The sequence below is a fragment of the Amblyomma mixtum genome, chromosome 6 (genome assembly GCF_055824585.1).
Source record: "Amblyomma mixtum isolate Tamu chromosome 6, ASM5582458v1, whole genome shotgun sequence".
Classification (NCBI taxonomy): Eukaryota; Metazoa; Arthropoda; class Arachnida; order Ixodida; family Ixodidae; genus Amblyomma; species Amblyomma mixtum.
This window is the reverse complement of record NC_143017.1, coordinates 104,242,762-104,256,916: the sequence shown is the minus strand read 5'-3', so window position 1 is coordinate 104,256,916 and position 14,155 is coordinate 104,242,762. Positions and strand designations below refer to the sequence as shown.

Here is a 14,155-nt window from a genome sequence, read left to right as displayed (position 1 = left end):
GCGGCCGCCGGAGCAACGAGGATCAATTAAGGGGGAGGGCGGGCGCAGCGCACCCAGCGCACGCTGTCGAGCCGGAGCGAGCGCTGCCTGCTCCCGCGCTACTCCGACCGGACCCCCCCCCCCCTTCCTTTCGCCTACTCTTTCCCACACCTCCTCTCAGCCTCAGCCTCGCCTCGCACCCGCCGCCGCCGCCGCAGCTCCGTCCGTGCTCGCGCGCGCGCTCTCCAGTCTCACTCAGTTTGCGCGGACGCCGGGCTTTGCCGCCGTCGCCGCTGCTCCGGCCGGTAACGCCGCTGCCCCGACGCCACGCGCGCCGGCGTGACCGCCCCGCCCCCTCCGCCTCTGCCGCACTCGCCGATCGTCTTCGGCAACGAACGGAACTCGTCGGAAGAACTGCCAACTCGGTCCTCCAGGGAGATCGTGCTTAATACCCTCCCGAACACGCCGTCCTACGCATCACCCGTTCTTTTCCCTTGTGATTGCCCAAGATTCACAATGTAAAGCGGAGCTCGCCTCAAAGCCTGAGAGTATCCAACTGTTTCCTCTTCGTGCGGTTCTGATTTGATTCCCTCCTGTGGCTTCATTCACATCGGCGGTTCTCACGAGCGGGGCTTTGGTTCGTAGTTTCTGGACGTGAAGGGGTTTTCCGCGGCTGGACATCGCTGGCTTCTGCGAGAAGATTGCGATTTTGTTGCCGAGTGTCCACAGAGGAGTGCGATTATTACGAGTGACAACGCTCAAGAAGACGTTCACACTGCTACCAGTGTTGTGCGGTATCTTCTTGCGACCAGCGACGACGTGAGTGCGTGTTGGTGCTCTTTAGATGTGATGAACGGTTGCCAGATAGATTTGGTGTGCGTGTTGGTGGCTTCGACGGAAAGAAACCTGATCTGCTGACTACGACGATTGTTGGCCGTTCGCCACCATACAAGCGCAGCTACTACCGTCGCCGCATGGGGTGACGAACACAAAATCTTCATCGATCCATCACTCTTGCCTGCTCGTGTTGTTTTTTAAGGTGTGCAATCTGCACGGATCTGAAACTCTAAAAGAAAAAGAAAACCAAACGGTCGGTTTTCATGTTCGACGACGTCACCTAGGCGTTCGCTGTTGTCCGGGCATGACGACTCATATGAAGTGCCCGAACTCCGTTTTCAAGGCTCTCTGAAGGATGCCCCTGTAACTGCCAACAATGGTGGTGCGCTTATGTGCCCATATATGATAGAGTGCAGCTTTTTCTCTTGTTGCATCAGTCCCGTATAAGGTAGTCGTTCATATTTACCCACCTCGCCCCAACTTTGCTTAGTGTCGTCTTCGACGTGCAACTGTAAAAGTGTAGCAATTACTTTATCTTGTAACCGTATGCTGCAGTGAATAATCTATAGATAAGACTCGTCGTCGCAGTAGAACCGTCAGCGGGAACCACCCTGCTTTGTCTAGTAGCACCGAGTTTATCCGATAACCACAAACAAGATAACCTCCTCCTTGAAATATCTCTTCTTCAAAGGGGAAAACAGGGCGCAGGCAACCCGTCGAGCGCTTGGTGGCTTCAACCTCGACTCTTTTTGAAACAAGTTTCCTGTTTTTACTTATTTGTTGCCAGTTTTTTTTACCACATTGGTTTTTGTTCCTTGCCAGCGAGTGCCGTGAGAACGCCTGTGTGAGTGCGCGTGGTGTGGAGTACCGACCCACCGGAATAATCGACGCTTCCCGTGCGGTGTGTGTAGAAAGCACCGCGACACCGAGGGTCGCTGGTGGGGCCGACGGTGTGCCTGGTGCTGTTGAGGACGTGGAAGCCACATTTTGATTTCAAGTGTACGCTCGATGGTCCTTCCTACTCGCTGCTGAGGAGTACTATACGTCGACAGAAAAAGATATCTCACGGCTAACCAGGAGTAACTCGGCGTCGGCACCAAGGTACGTAGGCCAGATGACATCTCACTGTCGCGAAAAATAAGCCTGCTTTTCGGTAAAAGGAAGAAAACTGAAAAATTTTTTTACTCATTGCAAGGTTCCTCCATTTGTGAATGTTGTCTTTGACCTCACTTCATACTCTAAGACTGAAATAGTTGGATAGATGGCAACGCAGAAATGTTTATATCCCTTGGATGTACTCGAGCCACGAAGAGGAAAGTAAGAAGCTGTCAGCTACGAGAAGCTCAATACTAGCGGAGGGTAATTTCACTTCGAAAGCGCGAAGACTCTTGCTCACAAGTGCTAATCAAACTCGCTTTTATTTGCTCTCCAGGAGCTAATATGTTGATGTTTTTGTGTTGCCACCCCAGTTTCCTTGTTCGCGTTTCATTCGTTGCTGATAGTACGTTTATGTATTGGTATGCACGCTTTAAATGGATAACGGAATAATTACTCAATACCAGGACGGCAAGCAGGGTAGAGTGACTGCCCCGGTCAGGCAGTGGTCTCGAGTTCTATCCCCGGACTAGGGCAAATTTGGTATACACTTTTAAGCATTATTTAGGGAATAATTATCCCTCTTAGGTAAGCCGTTGTTACAATCTTCAGTCACCGTGATCAATTCACCGTGGTTTCAAGCCTTGTGGCTGTACAGGCTGCAGTTGGCGAATACGCGCCCCGGTCAGGCAGTGGTCTCGAGTTCTATCCCCGGACCAGGGAAAATTTTTTTTACCTGCAAAACTGTTTAGTTTCCTTTGAAGCCGTATGGCGGTGCTCGGGTGAATTCTAATGAGTAATCACTCCGTTATACTAATAGTTTTCACCGTGGGGCGTTGCCTTAACAACACTGGGTGACATAAACCGCTTGTTTCTAACACTCGTATTTACCTGGCTTCCACATGGTGGTAAGCCAAGTTTCATGCAGGATGCTTTTATGAACACCATGAGAAAGCATACTATTTCTACTGCGCAGAGAAATAGGTGGCCCTTTCTCACCACAAGACAACAAAGATCCCATTTTGTATGAAATAATGGATCTCAGGTGCAAGTGTTTATGTACTTTAGCGCAAGTGTGCTTAAAGTAATCGCGATATAAATATATGTTAACGACAATCGCAAGTCAGGGCTGCCCTGAGCGAGCGAGGACAGTCCTCAGTCGGCTCTAACAAAACCAATAATCCGCCCTAGTGGATGAATAAAAGCACAGCTGAAGTGCTGTTTCTTCAAATTCCTAAGGAGCGGGCAGTTTTTTTAGGCTGAACGACTTTTACTTATTCGTGCTTGCATTTGTCATATCCTTATAAGCTGTCCTCCTTGCTCGTACAGAGGGGAAAGAAAGCACAACAACAAACCGACAGGGTTCTGTTCTCACGAATATACAAGCACGCTTGGGGTCACTTCTGCAATGATATTTGCGTAAAGCACTTAATCATGGAATCGTGGATAAACGGTTGAGTAGTCGGTGCTGGCATGGTGTACCGTAAATGATCATTTCCGCTTTAGCTTAATGGCCAAATAAAATGATATTTATGCCGATCGAGGAGATAAGGGACTTGAGAATGTCGCGTGATTCCCTGGTCACGAATCCCAGAAGAGCCGCGGGCATGCGAACTGCGACCATGTGCTTTATGTGTTTGTGCCTGATCCAGATCGGCCCCGCCTAGCTTCGGCGCGGCAAATTTTCCGTCTGGGCATTGTTTGTTAGCTGTCACAAATAATTTAGAGGTCGTTGGCCTCGTTCCTGCGACTTGCGCGCATGGAAAGCTTAAAGGTCTCACTGGCTATGCACGGTACGCGTGTGACGTCACGAGCGCCTTTTTGAGATCGGTGCGTCGTTTTCGGGGTGCTTGTGATAGTAAGCCAAGCACACATCTCTGCGTTGTGTGTCTACGTCTCTCTAACATCGACCGCGAGACGTGTTCGCTCTGCATGCTTGCAGGCTCTTTCGGCAAGTCGTGATTAAGAGCCTGTCTAGGCTCACCAAGGGCCGCGGTCAGTTCGGAAGCCGAGTGGGCTGTGAGCAAGAAGAGATGAAAGGCTCCGAACAAGAATGTATCGATGGCCAGGCCAGCATCAGCTGTTTTAAAGTTAGACATCATAATATTTTTTCTTTACTGGGAGCCGTCGACACCGGATTTTTTTTTTTTTCTAATTATGAGCCTCACAGCAGGAAATGACTTTCCCTTAGGCCACTCCCAGCCTCCATATTTCTTGTGCTGCCGTCGCTGAGTTTTATCGGTAAATCTTAATCATCGTCGACAAGCTTGGTTCCCCTTTCTGCCTATCCGCGGCCATTAGGCAGTTGGCTTCTAGCTCCATCAGGTCTGCGATCTTCCATGACCGGACTCGCAGCACATGCTGAAGCTTCTGCAGCTGTTTGTAATAGAACCGCCAGAAAGGCTGCAATGGACCGAAGCCACTAACCGGATACAAACACCAAGCGAGAAAAAAACGTACGTCGCAGTCGAGGTACAAAAAAAAAAGGCAAACGGAGGGAGAAGTAGATGAACAAAAAATAAACTCAGTATTCAATGAAGTGCCGGAGCTTGGGTAGCCCTTCTATGATAGCCACCGCTGTTCGAGCGAACTGCGCTTGCTACCATGCGGCAGAAAAACATGCTGATCGAGTAAGTCCATGCTAGATGGAGCCGAACGGGGTTGCACTAGTTCTGTGCAACGGCCATTAAACATTATGAGTGCTAAAACCAGACGGAGGGGGTAGAACTTTTAGCGGCTACCCTAACAGGCCTTCGTCGTTTTGGTATGATATCGAAATACTAGTTGCTCTTCCCAGCCAAGCACCACTTGTCCTGTTATTGCCGTGACGAATGTACTACAACATGACTGGCCTTGGGCGGCATAACTGTGTACATTGATATTCCTCCTGCGCTGCACAGAACTATGTTGTGTGCAATACGACACAGCAGGTGAGCGGAGCGAGGTGGCAAAGGCACCGGCGTGTCCAGCATCAAAGGGAAATCGAATTTATTTCCGGGCTGCTCCTCTCTTTTCCCACTTCCCCCACACCGTCTATTTCCCTGGCTCTGTCCTTGTCAGAGAATTCTGAGCCCCCGTTTTTCCGCAAACCGGATCGCAGCTGAGAAGAAAACATTTCCACAGCGCTCGTCACAGCCGTCCTCCCTCGTTCTCGCTTACCGGGCTGAAAAGGTTAGACGGTGTATTTTCCTGCCTCGGTGCGCCGCCTTCGCGACGCACGAAATATGCAACGCCGCTCATCGGTCGCTGTTCTTTCGTTGCCGCTGCATCTGCGGCTGGTACCGCGCGAAAGCTGTGTTGGCCCGAGACTGATTTCCGGTTGAGTAGCTCCCTCCCAGACAATAAGAGAAATCAAGTCAGGGATGTGTGCTTCTTTTGCTTAGTGAAAGCTTTGACGTTATTCTGACTGCTCGCAGCATTCCGTCAGCTAGTAGAATTAATGTTCATGTAACATGATCATATACTTGACTGACTGGCGTCCTTCCATGTGAACCGGGAAGCGTGTGCGTCTTCCTCCTTTGCTTGTGCGCCTGTCATTGTTCGCTGCTGCTTCGTCCTGGCTCCCTGCGCACTACAAGAACACTGGTTATTCTTGTTGTTTACCGTGACTGGGACGACTAGATGCATTCCAGGAAGCACCGAACAGACAGGAATGGCCGTTCGTGTCATCAGAATCGGGTTGTTAGTGGCCAGATTTTTGTAGCAAAGCTGCGCATCGCATTCTGGCCTCGGCGCAGATTGGCTATGCCGCCACGCCTGTAACTTCCCAACCATACCTTCTTCACATCCCGTGCCTTCCTCCTCTGCCACCTCACATGGCCCTGATGGACCGCTTTGCCAACCTCTCTGCAGCCCGTCCTGTGGCCGCTTCTCGTCGCCCACATCCGGCGCATACAAGGGACACGTGGTTATCCTTCGCCTCAGCCGCTACATAGCGCCCATCAAAAGGGCGGCTAGGTGTAGGCTTGTACATAAGCTGAAAGCTATAAGTTCTCTCTCTCTCTCTCTGGGTGTTCTATAGTGGGGATCTTTTGTGGTTTACGAGTCAGCATGAGCATAAGGCGACTGGAATTTGGCGTATCAGTATGGCTTGGTTGAACCAACGGCAAAGACGAACCCATGATTGTAGTGAAGTCACAAAAAAAAAATCGACGGGACTCTTAAGCACCCCCTTAAGAGTGTGACGAGATAGAGTTAATGGTTAATGCCCATATATAAAGAACTCTCTACTCTACTCAACATTCATAGATCCATCCCTGGGAGTTCTCATGCTACTCCTGGCACAGTGGTGCAGCAGCTAAGCGATGCGTCACTGCCCTGTGATGGCAGGCATTGCCACTTGTGAGGCTTGTGTGACCCATGTTGCTCTTGCCCAGCAACCTCTATAGCGACCAATCATTAATTTAACTGCCACCGGCCGCGGTCCGCAGTTTGCTCACAATCGGGTGTGAAGGTTGTGGTCACGCCACGAGCTTACGTGACCTAGGTGGCTCACCTGCGTCATAGGTTGCTTCTCTGAGGATTTTTCGTTTTTCGCTCACGGTCAACGACGGCGAAGCCGAATTTTCTGCGACAGGAGCTCTTTAACGATCTGGTGTTAAAACTAAGCCCTTGCATTAGAGCGCATTGAAGTTGAAGCCAGACTATCATACAGGACATCCACAACAGGCTGGATAAGCCTTGGTTTCCAGCTACAGTATCGTAATGCCCTGGAAAGATGCCTGAAAACGGAATGAAACTTTAGGGTTAGCCTTACTTTAGGGTTAGCACGCACGTACAGTCTTTGTCAAAAGTAACCAGGCTGCATGGTTTGCTTCTAGCTCGTACAGTGGAGCCCTTAAAGCTTCCCTGAAGCTGAAATGGTCGTTAAAAGTAAGGACTGGGGGTGTTCTTACCTTCCAACACCTTTTCATCTCTAGGAAAGCTACAAGGGCTCCACTATAGAAGCTAGAAGCAAACCATGCAGCCTGGTTACTTTTGACAAAGACGGTACGTGCGTGCGTGCGTGCGTGCGTGCGTGCGTGCGTGCGTGCGTGCGTGCGTGTTTGAGAACACTGATGGTACCTCATAAAAGATAGCACCTGCCATCTGAGGGCAGTGGTGCACCACTTAACTGCTGCACTACCGCCCCAGGAGGGATATGAGGACTTCCAGGGACCTAATAATGTTCAGTAAAGTAAACCACTTCTTTAGATATCTCTATTAGATATCTCGTCATGCCCTTAAAGCGGAGCGCGGGCCTCGGTACGGCGGCGAGTGCTTTCACAAAGTTAGCGCGCAGACCAGAAGGGGTGCGACGGCGTCGCGGCGGCGGCTACGTAGAGCCATGCAGAGGTAGAATTGCGAGCTGCGTGGGATCGTTTATATCATGCCGCAGCGCGCTGCGACTGCGTTCACAAAGTGAGTGGGTAGGCTTGCGCCTTCTCACACATTTTTTTTTTGTCTCAGCTGTTAGAAGTATGATTAGATGAAGCGCGCAACAGACAGCACACAGACAAATATTAATACGAGACTGGTGCCTGTCTCGTGTTATTCTTTGTCTGGGTGCTGTTTTTCGTGCGCTTCGTCTACTCAAACTATGAACCAACTTGCCCCAGAACGTGTTCTACTGTTTTAGAAATAGTTACCTGCCAGCTCAACCGCCGTTGCATTATCAATGTATACCTCAAGGTTTCATGAGCGTGATAATTTTCACTTGCCACATAGCGCTAAAAAGACACGGACACAGGGAGACACACAGGACGGGCGCTACGGGGTGTCTCCCTGTGTCCGTGTCTTTTTAGAGCTATGTGGCAAGTGAACCGTCACCAACTCGCCCAAGCTTCCACTCTGGTAACAATTTTAGTGCTTCTTAAATCTGTTGTGAAAAGTAATGCTGTTCAGCGAGGAATTAACAGGGAACGCTTAAACAAACAGCCAACTCTTTTAAGATTGTGGGACACCTTGTTAATATACCGTATCACCACTGGGTTGGTTTCGCCAAAATCTTCTTTCCGGCTTTGCCCCCTTGGCCTACCCTTGAGCTTCTGCAGCAGTGTCTCGGTCACAGCAGCCAATACGTGGTCAGGAAACCCTGCTTTACGCAGCCTATTTACCTAGGCCTGCAAGCTTTAGAGCAGCTTTTACCTTTTGTTAGACAATGCTCCACCAACTAGCCCCGCAAGATGCCCTGTTACTCAACACGGTTGATGCTTCGCACGTGGTTTCACTGGAAGTCCATGTGCGCAGAGCGTGTCATAAGTAGAACGGGGGATCTGGTAACTAGTTTGTTCAACAGCATGTTATTAGCATAAAAAACTTGCTTCATTCTTGTAGCTAATTGTGCTATGGTGCGCGCTGATAGACGAAGGCGTTATATCTTTCACAGAGCAGTCTACTTGACGACAGGAAGGGAGTTGAGTTGTGTGTTGTAAGCTACTGGTGAAACTAGCCTTGCAGTTATTATGCAGCAAATTGTACCACCGTAGCGACAGTTTCATGTTACTTAAAATCAGGAATTGGAGGCTCACGTCTGCGACCTGGAAGATCGACGTCGCCATCTTCATCTCGCCATCTTCCACAACAGTCATCTGTTTACCGTCCACTGATTCGTAAAAGCTTCAGTAAAAGCTGAAAGCTCACTCTCGTCTCAAGCTGCCGGCCATGTCGTGGTTTCGCCTCTTCCGTACGCGCAACGCACCGCCTGATTTGTTGAGGAATATATCACATGGATGGCGAACACCTCTGTAGCTTCATTAGAAACTTTTCTGCGCGGCCAGTGCTTTCCGTTCCCTCTACGTAGTCTTCCTTTCCGACGAAATGCGTAGATATGCGGAAATAACACATCTGTTATGGGAAACTGAGAAGGTAACACATAGAGGCGGGTCGCGATACCGAGCCCGGAGTCATGTATACTTAATCACCTCCTCGCTCGTGGCCTGCACACCCGCCAACGTCACCTTACCGCCGATGCGTTCTTCTGGCAATGTTTCCTCCCTTTTTACTTTTCTTCGCGTGAAGCCTCGCGTCACGGCCTCGCGATTCGCTCCTCTTAATAGGGTGCACCCCGCCGGTCGACTATCGGGCGGCATTACGCTTTCATGACGAGCGGATGCCCCCCTAGTGCAGACGAGGAATACACACACATGCCGCAATCCTCTTGTTGCGTTTATACGTTTATACGCGTTTCGGGCCAAGAAAGAAACGTCAACGCCGATAAGAACAGAATCACGAACACGAAACCGAATCGAAGGGGAGAAAAAGAGTGGAAGCAGCATGTTAGGCAAAAGAAAAGAACTCAATAGAACCAGGTAGAGGGTACGACACACTCCCAGGCGCACTAGATCAATGCTGGTTAACGAGTCTTCCCCTCCGGGCAGAACAATTGGCCTGTCGCTCCGCTCCGGCGACGCTAGGGAAGTATCCGCACTGCAGCTCGAAGCCCTCGGAGCCGGCGGAACCCGCGGCGTGCAATTTTGGGTCGCGACTACGGTGTTCCCTGAAAGAGCAATGTGACAAGGGGTGGGAGGGGGGAAGAGTGGCAAAACGCAACGCTAGCACTCAGGCACAAAATTCAGCTGTCTCTGTAACGCACGCACGCACATGCCCTTGCCCATGCGTGATGCAGCGGCAAAAGCTGCGTGTCGCTGTGGACAAAGTGACACCCGTTGGTATCAGTGTGCAGCCAAGAGTGCTAGTAAGAGCGTATACAACGCGTGAGGTGACTAATGCGTGGTGGAGAACGGGAGAGCGACTAAAGAGCAAAATAGACACTTTTCGCGCAGGATTCGTGGTAATAAGTCAAAATTAAGTTGCACGACAAAGGGAGGAAGAAGCAGGCCGGGGACGCTCCCAGCGCGCGAGCAAGCCTCGCCTGCCGATTCGACGCAGGAGCGCCAAAGGGCAGGATGGGGCGCCGCGTTGCTACAGCGTGCCGGATTCAAAAACACCGCGATACGGCGGGCATGGCAGGGGAGCTCGCTTCACTGGTTTCCGCCTCGTTTCGGGGGACGCCTGCAGAAAGGCGCACGCGAGCTGTGTCGTGCAGCTCGTGCACCGCTCGGATGCGCGGTGCAAGAGAGGAGGAAGGACTCCCCGTCGTCTTTGTTGGGCGCCGGTGACAGAAGGCGGCGGCGCGTGGCCCAAAAGCCGAGCTGGGCTGCGCCGACGCAGGACAGGCAGGCGTGCGGAAGATCCGCTTGCTGAGCAAATTCTTCTTGACGCAGCCGCGGGCGCGCTTTGCTGCCGCGCGGTGAAGCTCGATGTTCAGAGACGCGCTATCGATGCGACGTCGGGGAGCGGCAATGCCGCGGTGTGCCGCGGTCGCAAGATAAGCCCTGCATAGCGGCCTGTCTGATGAGGTGCTAAGGGCTTGGCTGCCGGTGGTCTGGCAGGCAGGTGTCGTTTGGTTGCCACAGGAGATGAGGCAGCAATAAATTTAAATGCGACGAACTAATTTGTGCTTAAATGCTTTCGTGTCACACACTTGGGTTGTTGAGATGGCGCTGATTGCCGAACAATTTTTTTTAAGCACAAAATTCAAACAAAAATAAAAGGTACAACGTAAACAGTGGAAAAGAACAAAGGCACGCAGAGAGAAGAATAGATCAGCTTGCTGGGATGGCAAATAAGCCCAAGTAAACCCTCTCCAAAAGGATTTTGTTCTTTCTCTTTCGGTCCGGGCGGGCCCGGTCTGTTTTAGCCGTTTTTTGGGGGGACACATACAGCCTCTTAAAGCTGGCACTGCAAACTTATGACGCTCAACTGACGCCTGTTTTGAGCACCATAAAAAGTGAACAGAGGACGACAGTTTCCGCGTACGTCTTCCACTTTTTTTCAACAAGATGACGTCGTTGTGGATTCGTCTTGCGAGCCGCGCCTTCCACGCTGACCGGCCGCTAAATTTTTACCGCCGATATGTACCCTTCTGGCTGTGTTTTACATTTTCTAAAGCATACTTTCTCAAGAATATGATTTTGAATGCCATTATAATTGTGGAAGTATTTTTAGGCAATGGCGGCGGGGTCGTTTCACCAAAACGCGTCCGCAGCAGTTGTGACGTTCTCAGAAGAGGTAGCATCAAACAAATGGTTGTGATCGAAAGAGGGTGATGTGAGGATGCTGCGCAAAAGAAATGATACCGATGGGATGGTTAATTAGTTAATTAGAACCCAAAATGTCGAAAAAACGTCGAAATAGCGCGGACGTCGATGTAGTGAGTGGACGGGAAAACAGCCGTGGACGGCAAACTAGTGAAAAAACAGGCAAAGGAGTGAAAATAAAGTTTGAACTGAATTGACATGTGTTTGATGAGTGATAATCGAACAGAAAGTTTCACTGACAGATTAATTAGTTAGTTATTAGCAAAAACCATTGGACGGTTGAATAGCCTAGACACGGATACAGGAAGTGGACGGGAAAGCAATCGCGGCGCCAAATTTGAAAAACCAAAATGGTTGATTGAAATAAAAGAATGTATAAACAGACTAAATAAATCAATCTTTTATCAAAGGACAATATAATTACGCTATTTCAGTAGTTAGATTAATTAACAAACAAAGAGAAAATGGTAAGGAGAGGCGACGAGTGCAGAGGAGGTGTCAGTGCTTTCGCATTCTCCCCGTGCGGGCCCCTGGAGTTATCTGTTTTTCCAGGCTCATTATGGGGACAGCAGAAGCTATGAGGAGTGTTGCCATTGCAGAATGAGCCCGCGTATGCTCTAGGTGTGTGTAAAATAACCTTTACTCTCTTTTGAACTTGCAATCGCCCTGGGCAGGCCTTATATTCCGGTTATACATTATGTCGCGGTGGTTCAGCCAATGACGGTGGACGAACAGGAATACAAATGCAATATAATTAGTATACTATACGAGGTCTGTTAGAAAAGTATCCGACCTTTGGCCGAAGAAAAAAAACTGGCATAACTGGAGCGTTGCAAACCTAATCATCTTCAAAGTAGTCTCCTTGGGACTCTACACACTTCTCCCCGCGGTGTTACCATTATTGAAAGTATTCCGAAAAGGCCTCTTTCGGAATGGAGTTTAGCTCTGCTGTCGTTGCAGCCATGATGTTCTCTCTTGTCGGAAGTCGCGCTCTTTTCAATGGCCTCTTGATTTTCAAAACAGCCAGAAGTCGCAGGGGGCCATATCAGGAGAGTAAGGAATCTGTTGAACTACAGGAGTGTGGCTTTTCGCCAAATAAGTCTGAATCAAGTGCGAGGAATGTGCAGGAGCATTGTCGTGATGGATGCGCCAATTTCCTGTTGACGTCAACTCCGGTCTCTTGCGCCGCACAGCATCATGTAGGCGACGGAGGACATCCCTGTAGTACTCTTTGGTCATTATTGTTTGACCCTGTGGGGTGCGTACTCGGGGTGTGTCACACAGCTGGAGTCAAAGAAAGCAGCCAGCATCGCTTTGACGTTGCTGCGCATTTGGCAAGCCTTCTTTGGTATTGGTGACGGGGAATGCTTCCACTGTGACGACTGGGATTTGGTTTCCGGGTCGTACCCGTACACCCAAGACTCGTCACCAGTGATTATGGTGTTAATGAAGTCGGGGTTACTGTTTGCGGAATCCAGCTTGTCCTGTGAGACTTCAACATGAAGCTGCTCTTGCTCCACCGTGAGCAGCTTCGGCGCGAATTTCGCTGCAACTCTTTTCATGGCCAAATCTTCGCTGATAATGGAATGTGCAGAAAACATGCTGGTGTCCACCTCTTCCGCAATTTCTAGGTTAGTCACCAGACGGTCCCGCATCACCACAGCGTGCACTTCGGCAATGACCTGGTCATTTCGGCATGTTGATGACCGACAGGAGCGTGGCTCGCTGTCCACCGATGTGCGGCCTTCTTAAAAGCAGTTGTACCACTGCTTAATAAGTGTGATTCTCATATCATCGTCAGCGAAAGCCATCTGAGTATTACGAATGGTTTCCACTTGGCTGTCGCCCAGTTTGCGGCGAAATTTGATGCATTAGCGCTGCTCCTGTCGCTCCGCCATTTTCCTCGCAATAATAAAACCGACGAGAGCACTGCGCACTGCCTCACTCAAACGCTGCGTCCGAGCGACTCACGCTATCGACAGGCGGGAAAAAAATCGTGCATGCGCACGAAGGTTCCAGGTCGGCTGATGCAAGCGCGCTTGTTTCATATCCATCAGGTGTTCGCAAAAAAAAATAAGGTCGGATATTTTTCTAACAGACCTCGTATGTGCTCTGGCTCTGCTTTTCGGATCCTCGCTTCAGATCGGGAGTGGATCCAATGAAGAACTATACTCACTTTGTCTTTGCGCGGGTGATTTTTTTGTTAATTTTTTAACGAATGCATTGTGCATATTCGTCCTCCTACCGCCGTCCCGCTTCCAAGGGTTTCCCTATAGATTCGCTCCTGCTTAAAATGTTTCGTTCCAGGTAATACTGCTCCATCGGATGCAAATCGACGGCGGTGAGAAAGGTGTCTTCCCTCCCGAGTCCGACACGAAGACCGCATTTCACCTCCTCTGTTTCCCCGTGGCTGTCCACTTTGGCCCTGGTGGCTCGAAAAGTGGCCTTGACTCTATTGACCATCGGCGACGCGCCGTGACTCGCACACATTGCGGCGCGCTTTTACTCGGGATGTAGCGCTATATGACGACCACTTCCTCGTGCCCTGTTCGTGTCGTCTGCGCGACGGGGTCCATGGCGGCGGAAGGGCGTTCCCGAGGAAATTGATCTCGCCGCAAAAGAAGAAGGAGACGGATGCCTTCCCGCGGGTCGTCTTCTTGCCTCCTGATGTTGCCGGCATAAAGGGAGGCGGAAAAGAAAAAAACTGTCGAGCAAGCGTCATTTTGGCGCGGGTCGATTTCCCAGCTGTGTATGAAAACACGCCGTGGAAGTCGGGGCGTGGAGGAGTATCGCTCGCTGTATTCGCGCTCCGGACCGACTGTTTGCCGGTGGCAAAGCTAATCAGCACTGGCACGGTGCATTGTTTGAATGCTTGTCTAGCAGGCTGCAGCACCTGCGGCAGCAGCAGCTCCGTTTTCATTCGCCCCGCAATGCAAGAGTGATGGGGAGAAAAACGTTTTGCTTTGTATCGTATCACCTGAAGATTGATGCCCTGCGAGGATTACAAGGAACAAGGAACGTGTCTTTCCATCACTTCTGTCTTCAGTTAATGCAGGCTCTGCAAGCTGACGACGCATGACTATGTGGTCGTATTTTGTTTTTCGGTAATTGGTCCTCTCCTTTAAACTGCAGGAGGAGAGGGTGTATATCCAGTTATTGAAATC

At 50.4% G+C, this 14,155-nt stretch overlaps 1 protein-coding gene across 3 annotated transcripts in view; it reads left to right on the top strand.

Annotated features, from left to right (window-relative positions):
* Positions 1 to 237: 237 nt before the first annotated feature.
* Positions 238 to 14,155, top strand: part of LOC149339884 (protein turtle homolog B-like) — an 843,694-nt gene continuing 829,776 nt past the window's right edge. For all 3 annotated transcript variants that reach the window (XM_089548569.1, XM_089548570.1, XM_089548568.1), the window contains exon 1: positions 238 to 1,917. The gene's annotated coding sequence lies outside the window, so the exon portion shown is untranslated. The remainder of the gene's footprint in view (positions 1,918 to 14,155) is intronic.